A 6000-nucleotide genomic window follows, 5' to 3' on the forward strand; every position below is an offset into this window, starting at 1 on the left:
TGTATATAATGTCTCAATATAGAATGCTGGAGGTATTTGGGAGTTTTGTTAATTTACCTTCTACGTCTTGAGTTCTGTATGGAGAAATGATTTAAAAGATAAAATAGAGCAGCATTGTTGGAGAAAGCACTGTGTGTGAATTTTGGACTTTGGTAAGGATCTCTATCCTTTGTTTTGTAAATGCTGAAAGTCCTTCCAATTCAGAAGAGATTATTAGTATCATTATTGTTTTCTATCTAAGCTAGTAAGTAAGCTAATAAGTTTAAGTGCTCCCCCTGTCCCGCTCAGGGGTCCCAAAGGAACATAGTCTGTAAAAGGAATGTGGACAGCAGTTGGACATAACTGGAGTGTTATTTGTTAATAGTAGCTTCCCTGAACTGTTTCACCAACGTTAGGAGACTGGATACAAATAACATCCAAGAAGGACATGAAGGAATAGCCAACCACCACTTACTATGTTAGGTGGTTTACATGTGTTACCTTGTAATCATCACAACTCCTTGTGAAGTAGGTGCTGTATTCCTGTTTTACAGATGGGGAAATAGACACAGCAGCTCAACTGTAAAGTGGTGGAGTTAGAATTGGAACACATGCGGTTTGATTCCATAACCTGCAACCACCACTCGACCTTCCTTTCCTAGTAGGGAGGGAGGGTTTGCTCACTGGTGTGTTTTGCAAAACACAGATTCTATAGTTAAGTTTTAGAAACTTGCATTCTGTAGTCCCTCTTTGGAGATTACTACATACAGTTCAATATGAAAGTTTCTGAAAAGACCTGCAATAAAGAAGGCTGTTCATCTTGGCTTATATCCCATGTTCCTAGATTTGACACGTTAAATGAATATTCAATCAGTGTATAATAAACTCACTGTATTGAAATGTTTTCATTGGATTGGAAGTATGATTTTTACACTGTTTTCCAAGTATCTTAATACAACCATCGCCAAACTGGTTTCTTGATTGGCTAGTTCAGCACCTGCCTTTGTAGATAGTGATCAGGAAGCATATTTAACTACTCTGTAACATTTCCTCAATATCTCTGCTCATTTAAGCCAGCCGTGCTGCGAAGCAGAGGTAGCTTGTCTACCTTTTCTGCATGTTTGGTGGTGGTGTCCAAGTCTTTACCGTTAGGCCTCTAGGTGGCAGTGTTGTATTATTTAAACACAGCTTCTTGCTTTGTGGCTTTTGCATACATGCTCTGTCCTGAAAGTTTGTATTGCCCGTATACCAAGTGCACACCTAACTTAGAGATCCAAAGAATTCCTGAAGTATTTTCCCTGGGGTAATATTCAGGACTGATTTGAGATATTTTATTGGAAGTGGAGCAGTTTATGATTTTCACTTTTTAGTGAGGGGTTGGGTAAAAATGAAGGTTATTGACATTTGCTTTATGGATTATGAGCTACAAAAAGGCCTTAAGATAGCTCTATCTGCATTCTGATAGCAGGCAGAACTTCTTGCTTCCTCTCTAATCCATCTGTTGTAAATGTGTGTGCTCTTCAAGACTCCCATAGAAAGAAATGCCACATATTTGAATTAAAATATCTGTTTTCACCACTTTTCTTTGCCTCAAATGAAATTTGTTGAAATTATTTCACATTTAGGCTTGAGAGATAAAATATGGCAAAGGAAAAGGTGCAGAATCTTATCCTTCCATGGGTACTTCTTTTTCTTTTTTTTTTTTTTTTGAGACAGGGCCTTGCTCTGTCATACAGGCTGGAGTGCAGCGCACGATCATAGCTCCCTGCGCCCTCAACCTCCCAGGCTCAAACATTCTCCTGTCTCAGCCTCCTGAGTAGCTGCACCACCATGCCTGGCTAATTTTTTTTTTTTTTTTTTTTTTTTTAATGTAGAGACAAGAGTCTCTCCATGTTGCCCAGGCTGGTCTCAAACTCCTGGGATCAGGCTGTCCTCCCACCTCAGCTTCCCAAAGTTCTGGGATTACGGTTGTGAGTCATTGCTCCCAGCTTGTTTTTCTTTCTTGTAGAGCCATGTAATCTCTTCACAATCCCCAGCTGTGACTTTGCTCTGAAAAGACAAATTTTAATGTAAAAAGAACTAGATACACCAGTTTAAAATATAATTGAGAAAACTGCAAAGGACAGTTATAATGAGGAACTGAATAGCAGGAAATTAGTTGTTCCTCCCCACACTTGAAAGTGCCAGTTACTACCAACATGTTGCCCGCAAAATGCTGCAACTTCCACTTTAAGATTCTTATTACACTTTAGGCTGACGCCCTTTTCGGCCTTAGCCCGCCTGCACCCAGGTAAATAAAATTAAAAAAAATTCTTACACTTGAAAAAGCACCTTTTGAACTAAAGTGATCAAATACTTTTGTTGCTTTGTTGTTTGTTTTGTTCTGAGACAGTCTCACTCTGGTGCCGCAGGCTGGAGTGCAATGGCATGATCTTGGCTCACTGTAACCTCCAGCTCCTGTGTTCAAGGAATTCTCCTGCCTCAGCCTCCAGAGTAGCTGGGATTACAGGTGTGCACCATCATACCTGGCTAATATTTTGTACTTTTAGTAGAGATGGGGTTTCACCATGTTGGCCAGGCTAGTCTTGAACTCCTAACCTCAAGTGATCTGCCCGCCTCGGCCTCCCAGAGTGCTGGGATTACAGGCGTGAGCCACCACGCCCGGCTTAGAGTGATAAAATAATAGAAGTCATGTGAGAGACAGTTAATTTGGTTTATTACAATGTAACGTAGAACGGACAGAACCTTGAAATGTAAAAATGGAATATTAATCTTCTACAATGTTCTTTTTGCTTTTCTTTTAAAATGAGGTGCTGGTGCATGCATTTTAGTAAATTGTGAATATTCCTTCCTTTCTTTCCATGTCCTCTCTCTTATCTCTATGCAAATTGGCATGCAAACTTTGTGTTCCAGGTAATGAGCCTGCAGATGGGGCCCATCTTTCTCTGGAAAGCAGTGCTGGCATTCTCTGTACTGAAGCTCTTCCCCAAAAAAGATGCTGGCTCTACAGCTTTGGAAGATGAGCTGAGAAATAAGCTGATAGCCCTACCAAACATTTCTTGACTACCTGTCTTGACTTTGGACATGGAGCTGTTGGCCATTTCCATGCTTGGTGGATACTTTTCTTCGGCTGCACTGTAGCTCTTCCTGGCTAGATGTCTAGCATGGAGGCTCCTTGGACTATTTCCTCACATGACCCCTGTGGCAGTCTGTTGATGGGAATGGGACAATTGAGAAAGGCAGGCCGCCTGGCAAAAAGAACTCACTTAGGATCAGGGGCCACAGGATCTCCACAGAAATGTTCTCTGGCCTACTAGAGTGTTGAGGCTGGAAGAAGGGGAAGAGGAGATCTCATTAGCATACTGTCTGGGAGCAGGGTGGGGCGGGAGGCAGAACTGGGCCTTCGGGAGGGCCTTGGTCAGTCAGTGGAAGGAAGACAGCTGGAACAGAAGTTAGAATGATTTATGCAGTGAGAAGGAAACCAGGTAGAGAGAGAGCAGTGCTCACCACTGAAATATTTATTTGTTGAATTGAAATGAAGGTCTCTAATTTGTTCCTATCCTTCAGGTTTCTGTGCCTGGAATCTGGAAAAGGAGACGGATTCTCCTAGATTTTGCCTAGGAATGTTAGTGACCTTGAGAGACCTTCCAAATGGAGATCTGGGCCACGCAGTGGCAGTCTGGACCTGCCTCTGTAGGTCCTTGACTCTCCTCTTCCAATGTATCATTAAGTCTTTTATTTATTCTTGATTTCTTTCAGATCCAAAATAATGGTCAGGAATCGTGCTGTTCAGCACTTCTCTCTTAGATCCTTTTCTTCTTTTAAAAAAATTGGGCTAGCCTATACTAATAATTCTACTAGTTTAATTAAAATTCTGATTAGCAGTAGCATGCTTATCTTAATATTTGAGTGCTTACACTTTGCCAGCCATTGTGCTAAGAGCCTTACTTGTGCTTTCTCATCTAATCCATCCAGTGTGATGAGGTTGGAGCTATTGTTATAGCCCATTTTACAGATGAGAAAACTGAGGCATAAACAACCTGCAGGAACATATTACTAGTTTTATTGGCATAGCTTGGAATCAAAGTCCCATCTTTCTGATGCCAGAGCAAAGATCTGCCTTCCTAGTAGTAACAGAGCTTCTTAGAGGCTGCCAGGAAGGAAGGAAGAAGGAAGGATGGAAAATGCTCCATTGGGACTCTGAGCAGCTTATCCCAGAACTTTCTGAGAGTAGCTGTACATACCCATTCTGGCAGAGGCAGAATAAGCTTTCTTCTCCTTGGGCATTTCCAGTCACCCTTGCAATTAGGGATGGCCATGTGAGTTCTACCAATGGAATGTGAGTGAAAGTGATGTATTCCGTTTCTAGGCCTAGCCCATGTCATCATCTCAGGCATGATCCTCCATGTTTTTTTCCCTTCTATTGGATCACTGCCGATGAGCACAGAAATACTGTTGAAAATGCAGAGCCTTGACAAGGAAGGAACCCGGATTCCTGGATTACACAGTGGGAGGCTCATCTGCTGACCAGAAACACTTGCACTGGACTGATAAGCAGTACATAGATGTCTCTGGTGTTAAACCTTTGAGATTATGGGCTTTATTTATTATAGTGGCTAGTATTACCCTAACTTATACACTAACACACTCTATGGGTCCTGATTCTTGGCTAGGAGCTCAAGCAGGTAGCAACTGAATGAACCAGAAAGATCCAATTTTTGTGACCAGTTGCAAAATGCCAGAAAGAAAATGTTTCTCAGGCAAAAGAGATTATAGTGATTACAGAATTTGAAATCAGGTTTATTGGATACTCCTCAGAGCAAACCTCTCATGCAAGGAGTTCACTGAACTATCTTCGGGAAGTCCGTGGGTGGGTTTCAGAGGTTTTAAGAGCCCCTGAATTTATGTGCAAAATTATATGTACCAACTGGACAGAGGGAACCTGGCCCTTTCAATCTCCAAAAAGGTGAGGAACCAGTTGTGAATCTGAGCATAAGCCACTTAGGAGGCTTATTTAGAACAGAAATGCAAAATTGGACTTGGCTGCATGTTCTGGATTTCACATTTTTTTCCCTAGGATTTCCAATTCTGCCCCTTATATATGTAAAGACTATAAAAGGAGAGCTTTTCTTGAAACCGATACATTGGCATATGGTACAAGTGTCAATGAGCAAGTAAAATAGTCTGGGTGAGGGAAATCATGAATATAAAACATAATTGTCTTGTGGTCAAGTAGAACATGAAGCCAACATTTTGGGAGGAAAAATAAGCCTAGCTCATTAGTTTCCCCATTCTGGCCTGCCAGCTTCCTCTTCTCTGCGTGTCTGAGGGTCGCTGCCCTTCATGTCCCCTGGCGGGCCCCTTCTTCTCTAACGAGCCTTCCCCGACTCAGCATTCTCCTCCTTGATCGCATTCCTCAGTGGAGGGGAGGAAAAGTTTCCTCAATCCTCCGAGGGTTCCTGACCAGGTCTAGTGAAACTGACAAAGACAGGTTAACAGGATCAGCAGCATAAAACAGGGCAAGAAAAGAAAGAAAGAAAAGACATGTTGACAGGAGAAAAGCATAATAGATTTATTTAAAGTTTTAGATGACATGGGCCGGGCGCTGTGGCTCACGCCTGTAATCCCGACACATTGGGAGGCGGAGGCAGGTGGATCACCTGAGGTCAGGAGTTGGAGACCACTCTGGCCAACATGATGAAACCCTGTCTCTACTAAAAATACAAAAAATTAGCTGGGCAAGATGGTGGGTGCCTGTAATCCCAGCTACTCTGAAGGCTGAGGCAGGAGATTCGCTTGAACCCAGGAGGCAGAGGTTGCAGTGAGCCGAGATAAGGCCATAAGAGCGAAACTCCATCTCAAAAAAAAAGATGAAATAAACTTTTACATGACATGGGAGCCTTCAGAAATGAAAGCTAGAGACCCAGGGAAAACTGTCCATTTTAGTGCTCTGATGAGATGAAGAATGGACAGCCATGTAGGAATGGGATTGGACACAGAGGGTAAGACCTCATGGTAATA

The sequence above is a fragment of the Aotus nancymaae genome, unplaced genomic scaffold (genome assembly GCF_030222135.1).
Source record: "Aotus nancymaae isolate 86718 unplaced genomic scaffold, 86718_ANA_hifiasm-v0.15.2.pri h1tg000007l, whole genome shotgun sequence".
In the NCBI taxonomy this organism is placed as follows: domain Eukaryota; kingdom Metazoa; phylum Chordata; class Mammalia; order Primates; family Aotidae; genus Aotus; species Aotus nancymaae.